The sequence below is a fragment of the Carassius carassius genome, chromosome 25, assembly GCF_963082965.1.
Source record: "Carassius carassius chromosome 25, fCarCar2.1, whole genome shotgun sequence".
Taxonomy (NCBI): domain Eukaryota; kingdom Metazoa; phylum Chordata; class Actinopteri; order Cypriniformes; family Cyprinidae; genus Carassius; species Carassius carassius.
The window spans coordinates 2746711-2763907 of NC_081779.1; the positions used below are offsets into that span (position 1 = coordinate 2746711).

Here is a 17197-nt window from a genome sequence, read left to right on the forward strand (position 1 = left end):
TCAAAACAAGTTTGTAAATCCTGCTCTGTTTTGCTGGTCCATCTCTTCACAGCCTTTACTACAGGTTTAGCAGATTTAAGTTTCTGCTTGTAGGTCGGTATAAGATGAACCAAACAGTGATCAGAGAGCCCCAAAGCTGCTTGTGGAACAGAGTGATATGCATTTTTTATTGGGGTCTAACAGTGATACAATATATTACTGTCTCTTGTGAGACATGTAGCATGTTGTATGTATTTTGGCAGTTCACAGGAGAGATTGGCTTTATTAAAGTCCCCAAGAATGATTAAAACTGAGTGGGTGTGAACAGTGTTGTTGTTCTGCCTCTGTGATCTGATCAGCGACTTTCTGTAAAGCTGAGCTCACGTGCGCTTGTGGAGGGATGTAAACACTCACCAGAATGAACAAGGGAAATTCCCGCGGCGAATAGAACAGCTTGCAGTTGACAAACAGCATTTCTAGATCAGGAAAGCACATCTTCTTTAACACTGTTACATCTGTAATCCACCGTTCATTGATGTAAAAGCATGTCCCGCTGCCGCGCGGTTTCCCTGTTGATTCTGTGTCGCGATCTGCTCTTAACAGCTGAAAGCAGAACAGAACAGCAGAGTGTGAGAAATCCTTATTTGTCCAAGAGAGCAGAAGGAGTTGAAATCCACGCTACCCTAATCTGATGAGCACTCCCGCTCGCTTTCCCCGTCTGCACGTCCTGTAGCGTTTGATCAGAGCTGCTCCTCCGATAACAATGTTCGGTAAAACGTCTGAATAATTTAAATCCGGTAAAAGATCTTGTGGTGTGTTCTGCCGAATGTTCAACAGTTCATCCCTGGTGAAACTGATCGTGTTTGTTAAACAAAAAACAGGAAAAACGAACAAAAACAGTACAAACACTGGAGAGCCGAGCACTGAAGCAGCCGTGCGCAGACATTGTGTTTGAAGGCCCAGTAAAAAATACAACTTGAGGTTTGTGGCATAGAAGTCCAGATCTTTAAGCTTTTACCCCTAATACTTGGCCACAGTTGCTTTTAGTAAATTTACTTAAAATGTAGTTTTTCTATCCTGGTTAAATGGATAAACATTTTGTCCAATCAAACACTCTCTCAAAATATCCTTGCATCTACTAGATTTGAAAGAAGGAAAGCACGGTTCATTATTGACATAATTTAACATAATGTCCTCAGATGGCCTTTTCCTGGACTCCAAATGATTTAAATCTCAATTAGAGAGAAATAAAAAATACAGGTAGTTATGATATATACATGTGAGAGAGAAAAAAAAACAATTCTAAAAATATAAATGTAGTAAGTTGCATGCTCCTACAGTGCTTATCTATACTTCAATCTTGTTGTTCAATAAGCAATCATTATCGATGACTTATGATGTCACCATGATTCAAGAGAAAGTGGACTTTCTCTCTCCACGGTTGGAAGCAAGGTCACGCCGAAATTATATCATAATTGTGGGAGTGCCTGAGGATACACCTGCCACCAGTATGATGTACACCAGGATGTACATCTGCAGCTAAGGGGGATTCCTGGAATCAAGTTTGGATTTCTGTATCCAGCCCGCCTGTGTGTCATATACTTTAGAGAATCAGTTCAGTTGTCCAAGGTCCAGCAGCATAAACAAGACTGTGTCTAACGAGTTAGCCAAGAGATTCTTTCCTTTTCTGATTAAAATTGGCCCAATCTGCATTTTTTGGAACTGACTTGAAACAGCTATGACCAGAAAATCAATTAGATGGCTAACTTTTTCAGACTAGTCTAAGCAGTTTATGCAATCAGCCCCAGAAGAGGTATAAGCATATGTCAAGTCCTCACCAGCACAGGTTGAAGGATCAGACTCATGAGATAGATAGCCTTTATATCTAACGATTTCATGTATATGGACACTCCTTGGATGAGTTATAATTAAGCCTGTTGGCTTTCTGGTCTACTTTGGTTTAATATATACTGCACATAATGTTTATAAACTTATTTTGTGTTTCTATTTTGGTCTTTTCATGCATGTTTTTATATACCCTTTTCCATAAGCATTGGTAATTTATCTTGAGGTTGTTTTATGTTTATCAGTCACTGTTCTTGTTCCTTTTATTTTTTTATTATTATTGGTAGTTTCTTATATAGTAACATGGGAGGCATGACAAAGTTGAGGATCCAAATGCAGCTTTTATTTAACAAGAGCGCGGTTGAAACAGGCAAGGTAAAAACACCAACAAACAGGTACAATCCAGGGCGAGACAAAAGAGTAATCCGATAAACAGTCTAAGGTCAAAAAACAAGGCAAGGCAAGTAAACACGGAGACAAGGAATAGGATAAGGCTAAACAATATTAAAAAAAATGAAAACAAAGAAATAGTTTTCGTTTACACACTGTAGAGCTCCTTTGGGTGTTTGTAGTTCTCTAATTGTGAGCTTTGGACATTCGATATGCGAGTTAGCACAATGGTTTACATAATTTGAGAATGTGGCAGATTTATTTCCTTTTTGTTTGGAAGGCTTAAACCATAGAGGATTAGATTAGATTAGATTAGATTCAAATATATTGTCATTGTGCAGACTACAAGTACAGAGCCATTGAAATGCAGTTAGCGTCTAACCAGAAGTGCAAATAGCAATATGTATGTAAATAAATTTAATATATAAATATATACAAGTGTGCATATACAGTCATGGCCAAAAATGTTGGCAGTGACATAAATTTTGTGTTTTGCTAAATTTGCTGCTTCAGTATTGGTAGATCATTTCTCCATATCTTTCTATGGTATACTGAAAAACAATGATAATCATATAAGTTTTAAAAGCTTTTATTGGCAAAAAATATATGAGTGAATATTTGCAAAGTTTGAGGTACAGATGCAGAGACCATCGATGCAAGTGGTTCTAAATACAAGGTGCAAAAGAGGGAGGTATAAACAAAACAGATGCATTATACAGAGTAAGTAAAGAAATACTGAATATGCTATGTACATGATACATGTAGAGTGAAAATGGCATTATGAGGAAAAATGCTAATGAATATGCAAAACAGGAGGCACAATAATAATCATTGTTAACTTCCATGGGGACAGGTTACTTTTTTGTAATAGATATATATCACAGAGGATCACTGGAGATAAACATGTAGAGTTCTGAGGAATAACTTGGAGCTCACAGGGAATCAACAAGTAGGTCTGTTGTGTAGTTATAGAGAGACAATGCCAGAGGATGAGTGAAAGTGAGGTGTGTGCTTATATCAGGGGTTCTCAACTCTGGCCCTTGAGGTCCACTTTCACTGATCTATAATAGATTACAGGTGCATCTCAATAAATAAGAATGTTGTGGAAAATTTCATTTATTTCAGTAATTTAAATCAATTGTGAAACTTGTGTATTAATAAATTATATGCACACAGACTGAAGTAGTTTAAGTCTTTGGTTTAATTGTGATGATTTTGGCTCACATTTAACAAAACCCCACCAAATTAGAATATAGTGACATGCCAAACAGCTAATCAACTCAAAACAACTGCAAAGGTTTCCTGAGCCATCGAAATGGTCTCTCAGTTTGGTTCACTAGGCTACACAATCATGGGGAAGAGTGCTGATCTGACATCATTGACACCCTTCACAAGAAGGGAAAGCCACAAACATTCATTGCCAAAGAAGCTGGCTGTTCACAGAGTGCTGTATCCAAGCATATTAACAGAAAGTTGAGTGGAAGGAAAAAGTGTGGAAGAAAAAGATGCACAACCAACCCAGAGAACCGCAGCCTTATGAGCATTGTCAAGCAAAATTGATTCAAAAATTTGAGTGACCTTCACAAGGAATGGGAGGCTGGGCTAAAGGCATCAAGAGCCACCACACACAGACGTGTCAAGGAATTTACTAAACCACAGACAGCTTCAGAGGCGCCTTACCTGGGCTAAGGAGAAGAACTGGACTGTTGCCATTGGTTCAAAGTCCTCTTTTCAGATGAGAGCATGTTGCTTGAAGTCTAGTGTTAAGTTTCCACAATCTGTGATGACTTGGGATGCAATGTCATCTGCTGGTGTTGGTCCATTGTGTTTTTTGAAAACCAAAGTCACTGCATCCGTTTACCAAGAAATTTTGGAGAACTTCATGCTTCCGTCTGCTGACCAGCTTTTTGAAGATGCTGATTTCATTTTCCAGCAGGATTTGGCACCTACCCACACTGCCAAAAGCACCAGAAGTTAGTTAAATGAGCATGGTGTTGATGTGCTTGACTGGCCAGCAAACTCACCAGATCTGAACCCCAGACAGAATCTATGGGGTATTGTCAAGAGGAAGATGAGAAACAAGAGACTAAACAATCCAGATGAGTTGAAGGTCACTGTCAAAGAAACCTGGGCTTCCAGACCACCTCAGCAGTGCCACAAACTGATCACCTCCATGCCACACCAAATTGAGGCAGTAATTAAAGCAAAAGGAGCCCCTAACAAGTACTGAGTACATGTACAGTAAATGAACATACCTTTCAGATCAACAATTCACTAAAAAGTTTTTTTTTGTCTTATAAATTTTTTGTTGAGATGAATTTATTGAATACACGAATTTCACAGTTTGAGTTGAATTACTGAAATAAATTAACTTTTCCACGACATTCTAATTTATTGAGACCTTGATTAGCTCATTCAGGTGTGTTTGTTTAAGGGTCAGAGCTAAACTCTGCATTAAAATGAACCTGAATCTGGGTAGGGTTATATATCGCCACTTGTTGGATTGACATGCTCTTGACAGCGCTTCATATCATTTCAATTTTTGTTATTTTGTTATATTGTTATATTATTTAGGAAAATTTATATTTATAGAAATACTCTTGTACGTGTGGACTAAGCCATAGTGAGGTGCTGTGAGCAGTTGCGTTTGATGGCCAAGTGCATGGAGGTGAGAAACCAGGGGGATTATGGGTAGTGTAGACTGTGACAGGTGAGACAGTGACACCTTAAAAGTGACATTGTTTATTAATATTATTATTATTACATATTACATTTATTTATTTATTTTTGCATGTATCCCATTTGAGAAATTAAGACCACATTAAACTCAAGGGTGGGTGTTATGTCCCCAGCTTGTCTAGGGGTGTGAGACTAACAAATATATATACCCAGGATGGAAAAACCAAGGATAACTCAAAATATGTGTCAAGTTCATGTATTTATTTATTTATTTGTTTATTTATTTAATTAATTAATTAAGTCCTATATAAAGTAAACTACAAACACAGAAGCTCAATAAAAAAAAAACATACAACACAATATACGGTCTTCACGGCTCCCACTGCATTACTGAAACACACAGAGATTGTCCACCGCTCACCACGCCGACTTCCAGCTAATCAGGAACCTCGGTCCAACAGCTGCCTCCACAGAGTCCCTTGACCAACGGTACGGGGAGAAAACTAAGATCAACACCCAGCAGATCATGCTATAAACCACACAGTAATCCACACAGTAATCCACACAGTAAACCACACAGTAATCCACACAGTAATCCACACAGTAAACCACACAGTAAACCACACAGTAATCCACACAGTAAACCACACAGTAAACCACACAGTAATCCAAACAGTAAACCACACAGTAATCCACACAGTAAACCACACAGTAAACCACACAGTAAACCACACAGTAATCCACACAGTAAACCACACAGTAAACCACACAGTAATCCAAACAGTAAACCACACAGTAATCCACACAGTAAACCAAACAGTAAACCACACAGTAATCCACACAGTAATCCACACAGTAAACCACACAGTAATCCACACAGTAATCCACACAGTAATAACACAGTAATCCACACAGTAAACCACACAGTAAACCACACAGTAAACCACACAGTAATCCAAACAGTAAACCACACAGTAAACCACACAGTAATCCACACAGTAATCCACACAGTAATCCACACAGTAATCCACACAGTAAACCACACAGTAATCCACACAGTAATCCACACAGTAATAACACAGTAATCCACACAGTAAACCACACAGTAAACCACACAGTAATCCACACAGTAATCCACACAGTAATCCACACAGTAAACCACACAGTAATCCACACAGTAATCCACACAGTAAATCACACAGTAATTCACACAGTAAACCACACAGTAAACCACACAGTAAACCACACAGTAATCCAAACAGTAAACCACACAGTAATCCACACAGTAATCCACACAGTAATCCACACAGTAAACCACACAGTAAACCACACAGTAATCCACACAGTAATCCACACAGTAAACCACACAGTAATCCACACAGTAATCCACACAGTAAACCACACAGTAAACCACACAGTAATCCACACAGTAATCCACACAGTAATCCACACAGTAATCCACACAGTAAACCACACAGTAATCCACACAGTAATCCACACAGTAACCCACACAGTAACCCACACAGTAATCCACACAGTAAACCACACAGTAAACCACACAGTAATCCACACAGTAATCCACACAGTAAACCACACAGTAAACCACACAGTAAACCACACAGTAAACCACACAGTAATCCACACAGTAATCCACACAGTAAACCACACAGTAATCCACACAGTAAACCACACAGTAAACCACACAGTAATCCACACAGTAATAACACAGTAATAACACAGTAATCCACACAGTAAACCACACAGTAATCCACACAGTAATCCACACAGTCTGCCACGAGCTGCCCAGGGAAAAAGAACAACCACCCCAAGAGCACTTCACTGGCTCAATTTATACACCCTTACTAATTGCCACTGATCCGCTTCAGCTGTGGGATTCTCACCTCGTCAACCTCAAGATAAGGGACACCTGCTGAATAGAGACAGAAAACACCAACAACACACACACAGACCTCATCGGTCGTAACAGTGGGCATGTTTTTTGTGTGTTTTTAACGGGCAGGACGTGGTGGTGAATGAGCTTATCGAAGCAGGAGCTGATGTCAATCAGGTGAATTTTTGTGGGAAGTCGTGGCCTAATGGTTAGAGAGTCGGACTCTCAGTCGAAGGTTTGTGAGTTCGAGTCTCGGGCCGGCAGGAATTGTGGGTGGGGGGAGTGCATGTACAGTGCTCTCTCCACCCTCAATACCACGGCTTAGGTGCCCTTGAGAAAGGCACTGAACCCCCAACTGTGCCGCAGCATAAATGGCTGCCCACTGCTCTGGGTGTGTGTTCACAGTGTGTGTGTGTGTGTGTGTGTGTGTGTGTGTGTGTTCACTGCTCTGTGTGTGTGTGCACTTCGGATGGGTTAAATGCAGAGCACGAATTCTGAGTATGGGTCACCATACTTGGCTGAATGTCACGTCACTTTCACTTTTTAATGAGAAGGGCTTCTCCCCGCTGCACTTCACCGCTGCGTCCCGCCAGGGGGCGCTCTGTCTCCAGCTGCTCCTCATCAACAGAGCCAACATCAACAGCAAGGTCCAAACACACACCACCTCTCATCTTCTACATCACTATATGTCAGTTTATGACTTTAAATTGTATAATTCGATATGTAATGTACAGGCAAAACTAAAAATGTTAAATTAAATACCTTACACCAGCTACACAAAAACATTTGTAAAATTCAGATATTTGCCTTCACAGCCACTTTTGATAATTTTAATGCATCCTTGCTGAAAGAAAGTATTAATGTCTTTCAAAATGGAAAAATATCTTATTTACCCCAAGCATTTGATAAGTAATGTATTATATGTCAGATTTTGGATTTATTCAACCCATAAATGTAATGTGACCGGCTACAGTTTATTTATATATCAATCACATTCCTGTTTAAAAGTGGACTGTTTTTGCCCAAACTAAATTGCAATATGAAATGTTATAGTGCTACTATTTAGACTTAAAGTATCCTGACTGAAACTGATGCTACATTAACATGAAATATAAGGTCAGATGGGATGATTTTCTTTTTGTCTGGCCGTCAACATCCGTGATGGGAAGGGGCAGTGAGTTTCAGGACTTCTCTATCTCAGATGTATGGTTGAATGATCGTGGGATTGTTCATCTGATTGTGTGTGTGTGTGTGTTCAGGACTCCTCTGATGCTGGCCGGTGGACTCTCTCTCTCTCTCTCTCTCTATACATGTGTATATATAAAAAAAATTAAAAACAGTTAAAAACAATTTGTACTGGACTTAAAATGGAAGTAAACTGGGCAAGCATCAATGCAATAATGCAATTATTAAGAAATCAACTACTGTCATGATGGTTATGAAATTTAAAAATTAACAAATAATTTGAAATAATAAAAAGGTAAAAAAGTAACTGACTTACAGTTGAAGTAAAACAGGTGGTTTGACGGTTATCTTTTTATAATTTGCAGTTTGTATTTTGTTACAGTGTTGTTTTATTCTTTCTTATTTTTATTTGTAATACGTATTATGCCACACATGTTGTTTACAGACCTGTTCTGAACTTGGAACTGTATGGTGTTTATTGAATATTATATTTAGATATTTATTTGTAAATGTATTTTAAATTAAAATAAATAAAATTAATTTATTTGTTTGTTTGTTTGAACAAAATCTAAATTTAAAAATGAGTTTAAACGATCTCCTTTCGTAATCCATATTATGCCACAAATGCTGCTTACAGCATGATGTTCATTTGTTTGTTTATATTAGCTTATATATTTATTTATATTTATAATAAAATTTATATATTTTATTTATATTTTTTCTATTTCTATTTCTATTTTATATATATATATATATATATATATATATATATATATATATATATATATATAGTTTTCGTAGTTAATAAACAACAACAACACTGGGAGACGTCATACAATTTAGGGACTTCTTTGCTGTGGCTCAAGGTGGCGCTAGAGTTTCCTTCATATCTCTGTATATATATATATATATATATATATATATATATATATATATAAATATATATATATATATATATATATATATATATATATATATATATATATATATATATATATATATATATGAGATTTTACATCCCGGTAAAGGGATGAGTTTTGCATCCCGGTTAAATATAAGTATTTAATGCCAAAAAAAAAAAAAAAAAAAAAATATATATATATATATATATATATTTTTTTTTGGAGGGGGGGGGATACTTATATTTAACAGGGATGCATTAAAATTACCAAATGTGACAGTAAAGTCTTCCCATTAGAGGAGTAAATGACATTTAAAATATATAGAAATAATTATATAAAATGAGTAGTGTTTTTTTTTATGAGTGAATCATTTAAATATGAATTAAACTGATCTTTTAGAGACAATGAATGAAATGTTTTTCATGTTTTCAGTTTTTCCTGCTTAAACATTTATTTGAATAAATTGTGTTTGCCAGGTTTTGCCCCACACCGGTCCCTTTCAGACTGGTTTGACTTTACTCTTATCCCCGTTTGTGCAGGAAGATTTTATAGTTTTCCATCATCCTGGATTTTTTATTATGAAAGTGAAGAGACGTGATATATATATATATATCAATATATAATGAATAATTGATTAAGTCTATTTGTTAAAAAACAGTGAATCATTAAGGAAACCAAGCTGTGTGATCTTTGTATGGAACTATTATCAGAATCAGAATGAGTTTTATTGCCAGGTATATCAAGACATACGAGGAATTTGTTTTCGTGACAGAAGCTCCGCAGTGCAACAGAATGACAGCGACAGAACAAAAAACATATAACAAAAATAATAAAAAATACAAATAAGTAGGTAAGGAATAACAATATACAAATTGCCAATTGTATGTGCAGGTATATTACAGTAAGCAGTTATGTATGTACAGGTATATTATGTGCAAAATTTGAAGTGTACACTAAGTATGCGCGTTAGATAAATAAGTGTATGTGAATATAAATATAAATAGTGTAGTGTGTTCCACAGTTATTATCAGCTGTTCATAAGATGGATTGCCTGAGGGAAGAAACTGTTCCTGTGTCTGGTCGTTCTGGTGTTCAGAGCTCTGTAGCGTCGACCAGATGGCAACAGTCCAAAGAGGGAGTGTGCTGGATTTTTTACCAGTTTTTCAAATGACTTCATGACTACAGACGTTAAAGCCACAGGCCTGTAGTCATTTAGTCCTGTTATTTTGGATTTCTTTGGGATGGGGATGATGTTGGAGCTTTTGAAGCATGAAGGGACTGCACACAGTTCCAGCGATCTGTTGAAGATCTTTGTGAAGATGAGGGCCAGCTGGTCAGCACAGGATTTCAGACAGGCTGGTGTAACACAATCTGGGCCTGGTGCTATTTTCCTTTTCCTTTCTTATGGAATGGTATAAAATCGGTTTATATTTTATAAGTTTATAAGACGTTATATTTTAGTGTATTTCACTGAGACCTCACATAAGTCTGGATGTCCTGTACAGAGCACATTCAGGGCTTTTCAGAGATAGCAAATGTTTGGAAGTCTCCGCATGACAACCCCCTCTGCTTGGTCTTTTAAAAATGACTGACATTAATTTAGTGATAAAATTGTACATCCTTTTGGAAATATGATCGTATTTTGTAATGAACATTTAAATCTGATTAATTTTCAAATTTATTGCCATAAATCAACATCTCAGGAAAATGCTATGGAGTTTCAAACCAAAATATGACTTTCTCTTATGAAACATGATTTTGATTTCATACATGTCCATTGTAGAGGACGGCAGGACTAAAAACATGTTTATTATGCTTTAACATTAGACACAACAAATGAATAGGAAAATAAACTATATATATATATATATATATATCAATATTCTTATGAAATATTAGATATTATTATGGAAATTACACTTCTTGTTCAACATGCTGTCCCAACAGTACTTTCATATGCAAATTAGGTACAGTGTATTGATAACATCGTGTTTAATAGGAAACCAATTTTATGGAAATTTTACACACATATTGCATAAAGTAAAATGGTATATCAAATAATTTTGTTATATATTTTATAACATAGTTGAAAATCATCCTTAAAAACTCCTGAAACCTAAAAATTGATTGGTGATTTTAATAAAAAAATATTTTATTTTATTTTTAGAAATACTGAGCCTTGGTTCACATAGCATATAAATAAAATAAAAATTTTCAAAAATGTTATTTTCCCTTTTTTTATTCTTTTGCTCTAAACAATGTACAGTAATGGCATGACAAAATGCTAAATTCACAATTTTTTTTTCAGGAGGATATACACTTAAAGTAACAATAATTACAGTAATGAGAGGTGAGGCTCATCCATAGGCTGGTTGAGTCCTCAACGGAAATACAATGTTTAGCCTTTACAGTCTATGTATGTACAACTAACATAGAGCCAAGCTGTTAGTTGGATCTCTTGTTGACTCCAGTTTCGTAATAAACTGGACACAGTTTTACAGTAACAGGGATTTAAAGTAATCTAATAGTCAATAACATCAGAGAAAATCAGGATGAATTCAGATGTAGCAACTCATTAGTCCGGTAAAATTTATTATGCCAGGTACATAATCATTTCAAAGATAATCTACACAAGACATAAAATTCTCAAAGACAAATTTAAGAATAAAGGATGCATACCTTACTTCAGAAAATGCATGGGTCGCACCCTGGCCCTGTTTATTTCTATCTTCTAAGATAAAGTACAGTTGTATGTTCCTCTTAATGTATTTGCATGCATTTGTATAAACATATTTATAACAAACAAAAGCACATTGTTGTTAATGGGTTTTCAGGAGACATTGCGTCACTCGTAAACCACGATTCTTATGGTTGGCATGAGCTGCATCTGCACACATAATACATAATGCATCCTTTTTTTTTTAAGATGATTTACATTAGCCCTTTCCTCTCAATATGTTTGCATGCATTTGTATAAAAATAGTATTGGCTTTTATGCCACAACAGCATTAAACAGAACAGAGAGATATAGACAAAACCTCTACAGGAAAAAAAATGACATCAAATCTGCATGGAAAGTTTCAAAATTAATAAGTACTAAAATAAAATATCTATAAATATAAAATGAAAAAAGATAACATTAAATCACATTTTCTTGTTTTTAATTAACCTATGAGATTTAAGAAATGTAGAAAAGTGGGCCGCGAACTACAGAAAAGTAATTTCCTAAAGTTTTATTTTTGTAGTAACAGAAGAATCAAGGTGCTTACCTATATTAAAGGGATAGTTCACCCAAAAATGAAAATTATGTCATTAATAACTCATGTTGTTTCAAACCCGTAAGACCTCCGTTTGAACACAGTTTAAGATATTTTAGATTTAGTCCGAGAGCTCTCAGTCCCTCCATTGAAGCTGTGTGTACGGTCTACTGTCCATGTCCAGAAAGGTAAGAAAAACATCATCAAAGTAGTCCATGTGTCATCAGAGGGTCGGTTAGAATTTGTTGAAGCATCGAAAATACATTTTGGTCCAAAAATTACAAAAACTACGATTTTATTTTAGCATTGTCTTCTCTTCCGTGTCTGTTGTGAGAGAGTTCAAAACAAAGCAGTTTTTGATATCCGGTTCGCGAACGAATCATTCGATGTAACCCGATCTTTCGATGTAACCGGATCGTTTTAAACGGTTCGCGTCTCCAATACGCATTAATCCACAAATGACTTAAGCTGTTAACTTTTTTAATGTGGCTGACACTCCCTCTGAGTTCAAACAAACCAATATCCCGGAGTAATTCATTTACTCAAACAGTACACTGACCGATCTGCTGTGAAGAGAGAACTGAAGATGAACACCGAGCCGAGCCAGATAATGAACGAAAGATTGACTCGGTCACTTTTTTTTTGCAATTTTATCACGGTTTATAAAATCAAAGAAATCGCTTGTGAAGCTTCTCAGTGAAGTACGGCTCTGTGTAGTAAATGTTGTTCCATCTGAGAGCATGTGAAAATACAATATTTAATAGCATGTTTTTACTCCAAACTGACTTCATTCTTTTTTCTTGGTTTAGTCTTTGACTCTTTAGCAGAATTAATGAACAACCAAAAATCAACGAAACTCTGTGTGTTGACCTTCAAAAAATTGTATGGTTCTTATCATTCAACTGATATGCAAATTTTCTTATTTCTGGCATGTTTCACTTTGTCATAGATCATCCAGGTTAACAAACAACCCATGACTAACCAATTCCTATATCGACCGAACCTAAAGCTGATGCAAAACTTTACACCTTCTCAAATTTGCATGACTATTGAAGATCGTTTCCATCACTGAATAAAAAATTTAAGAAGTGGGGAAAAAAGGTGACTGCATCTCAGAATTCAGATTTTATCCCCCCTCACAATTGTTTACATCTTGCAATTCTCAAATGTTTTTTTCTCAGAACTTTGTGTTTGTGATGCAACAAAAAGTTTTAATAAAAATCACTATATGTTTAATTTATACAGTGAAAACTATGCAGTTTTTTTATTTTACATTTGATTAATTTATTCAGTTTCTGTAGTTTTACTTACTTCTGTAAGGCAGACCTACCTGATTTTTTGTTGTACCTGATCTTTTTTGTGTTGCATATATTCATCCTATTGTTTGTAGCTTCTTTATTTTTATTCTATTACTGATTCTATAATTGTCTTCAGTAAGCTTTGGGAAGTTTTTACTTTGGCCTATGTATATTAAGCTATATTATTTTGTTCAGTTATTATAAAATATTATAAAATATATCAAATATACAATTTGTATCATAAATGAAAAAATAAATTAATAAATGGAATCTAAAATGTTGGTATAATAACAACCATATTTCCATATTGTGATATATAGCATTATCAAGAAATAAAATTACTCATATGCCCACAGCTATATAAACATGCATATCCTTTTTAATAATTATATATAAACACCCTTTCTTAAAGGATTAGTAAAGTTCCAGAATTAAAATTCTGTCATCATTTGCTCACCGTCTACTTGTTTCAAACCTGTACGAGTTTAACAGAAGAAAGAAACTCGTACAGGTTTGAAACAAGTAACAAGTTTGAGTTTAAATTCTGGAAGTGAACTATTCATTTAACCCGTTCTGCAGGTGGAAGGTTATTCAGAAATCTCAGCAAAGTCAGTAAATGTGTTTTTGCCTTTATTCTTCATAATTCATTATTCATCATTATTCTTTTATGAAGTCTACATACAATCTTAGATATCTATCCAATCTATTTAAAGAGTGTGTAGATAGTTTGCGGAGCAGCAAATATAAGCAAAATCAGTAATCTGACAAACGCTGACATAGAAGTGCTAGAAACTTGTGCAGTCACTGTCACAGGTGCATCCTGCAGGTTTTTGCTGGTTAACATACTGAGAGAGCTGATGTTCAGATCAGGTGGAAGAGTTTGAGAGCCACGCTGGAGATGACCGTGTAGATCAGAAGTCCAGGCAGCCCCACGATCCCCTTAGGTGAAAGAGATGCTGCAGCAGATTTGTTATTGTAGGTTGTGCCACTGGTTGTGGTGCTGTTTGTGCCACTGGTTGTGGTGCTGGTTGTGCCATTGTTAAGGCCATAGCTTGCAACCATTACAGCCACTAGCAGTAGAAGTATTTGAGTTTTAGAAGCCATATTCAGGTCTCTCGCTATTTAGATGGGAAAAATAATTAAATTAAATTATAATGTTCCAACTTTTTAGATGCTTTATTCTATATTAATACATTTAATACAGTCACCTAGAAAACATAGTCATAATTACCGTTTGCGATGGTTGATTGTTCTCTGTCGGTCGATTCTCTAGATGGATGTTAGTGTGAATGCCAGAGGTGAGCTTTGGCTTTTATTTGAATATTATACATTTAATCAACACCCTTGCAAGAGGCGGAGACTGTGATATAACTGCACGATGGAAGTGAATACATTTATTATTATTATTATTATTTGTATAATATCTTCCCCTTAAAAGGAAAGTTCACCCAAAAACGAAAATTCTGTCATCATTTACTCACCCTCATGTCCTTCCAAAGCTATATGACTTTTTCTTTCTTTCGTAGAAAACCAAAATATATATTTTCAAACTTTGGATCCCATTGACTTCCACTGTATTGACAACAATAACAACAACAACACGTTTTTCAAGATATCTTGTTTTGTGTTCCACAGAAAAAAAAATACAAATATTCATACAGTTCTGGAAACACATGAGGGTGAATAAAAGACACAACATTTTTCAATCACACTTAAATAATGACAAAGAATTTTTCTTGATTTTAAAAGCAACAGTAGGTTTTTTTTTTTTTGTATTTAAAGAGTTTAAAATTGGTTGAATGATTCAGCTGGCAAGACCTAAAAATGCATGCAAAATGAGCTTTATGCAAAGCTTCTTAAAGACAAATTAATCCGTCAAATATGCAAATATGACGTGTCTGACCTTGAAACAGCTTGAAATCTGAAAATAACAAAAGAGAATAAAAATATAATTGTATAATAATAAAATCAGGTTTACAATATTCAAAAGGATATTATGAAGTAAGGAAATATGTGAATGACAGAAGGGAAACAAAATTGATAAATGTTTTGGTAAAGCAAGCATTTGCTCTACAAGACAGCTTGGACCATGAGACTTGAAACTAAACAAATTAATTATAGGATGTCAGACTTGCATGACTGCATTTAATGCTAGCTGATTATCAACCAGTAGCCTAACTAACGTATCAAATGTACACACATAGAACAAATAAACATTACCACATCCTAGCAGGCATAAAAACTGAGATATACTTTGGGCTTATATAGATAACATACACTGGAAGAGAATATGAGGATAAGCTGAAGACAGCGACAACAGATGCCTCCATTGTGTGGAGTTAAGAGATATTGTACATGCAACTATAGTTTAAACCAATACAGAGATGTTTTTATTGGTCAAAACTTCCTTTAGAGAAATATTACAGGCACTGGGATGAAGCTTTCTAGTGTGCATGTGTCAGTAACCAAATGGAGTATACTTTGAAAGTAGTATACGGAAGTATATTTTGGGCTTTGTACTAGCCTATTTTAACCTATTAGCTTTATTTCTATTCTGACCCAAGGATAGCTTTAAATGTGTAATGAACTTAACAAATCCTGGAAGAAGCATTACCTGTTAGATGTCGCTGTAGATTTAGCAGCACAGTACTGTAAAAACAACACCACATTTCTACATTACAGTAAAATGCCATATTGTATGGCTTCTGGGTAATTTTGCCTGAGTGGAAAATCTCACAGTACATTAGTGTTGCTGTAACCTTGCACACATAAGCCTATTAACTTACCACTGTATCTTCTGTCTTAGTTGCACCAATTGACAATTGAAATGCAAAATATTAACCCAACTGGTTGCATTGTTACAGAAATAGCCCAATAAATGTGAAGAATAACCCAACAAGCGATCCAATATATTTAACCCAGATATTGGGTTATATCTAAATGCAAAGTGTAAAGCGCACGGCACAGGTACACTCCGGGCGTGTCCAAATCCACTTTTGCTATTTTAACGACGGAAATGGGGGTAACAGTGTCATCTCCCATTCCCTTCAAGAGTGATAGGCGCTCGTGCTGTGGTGGATCGCTATTTACATGGCGGAATTTGTTGCCGGAAAAGCTGAACACTTCTCAAGCAAAGAAACCGATCTGCTCGTGTGCAAAGTTAAAACTCGCGAGCAGATCATCTGCAGGACAAGCAGGAATCCACCAAAGCTTCCAAAGGTGAAGAAAGCGTGGGATGAAGTAGAATTTCATTCATCATTATAAGTAATAATAGGCTGAATTGCAAATAGGTAGCCTAATTCTAATACACGCAATGGCAAACCATCATTACATTTTTATATGTAGCCTACACAATAATATTCTTTTACACTGTAATCCTTTTGTTTTTAATATTTGGTATGTTTGTGTGATGAGCAAAGTCAACGCGCACTGCGGACCCACCCAGAGGTGCATTTTCCACCAACACGCTCTTTAATAACAAAAAATATATTGCGCTATTGACTTTAGACTTTAGACCAGGTTTGAGTTGGTCTATGTCGCAGTCTATTTTCAGCTCCTTAGAATAGCATTGCGCTAGCAATGCGCCTGAACACACCTCTTTTTTAGAGCAGCGCAAATGCATTTTAATTAAACGACGTGGCGCTGGACGGGAAAATGCAATCGGCACCGGACTGAAACTAGCAAACCCACTTACGCTGCGCCTTGCGTTGCATTGTGCCGGGTGAATGATAGGGCCGACTGAGTACAGTAAACAACCCTACGTTTTGGAGT

At 35.8% G+C, this 17197-nt stretch overlaps 1 long non-coding RNA gene across 1 annotated transcript; it reads right to left on the minus strand.

Annotated features, from left to right (window-relative positions):
- Positions 1–14039: 14039 nt before the first annotated feature.
- LOC132104615 (uncharacterized) lies at positions 14040–15248 on the minus strand. The gene is made up of 2 exons (XR_009423559.1): positions 14658–15248; positions 14040–14544 (listed from the first exon to the last, which is right to left on the minus strand). It is a non-coding gene; the product is annotated as an uncharacterized LOC132104615 (long non-coding RNA).
- Between the last annotated feature and the right edge of the window lie 1949 nt (positions 15249–17197).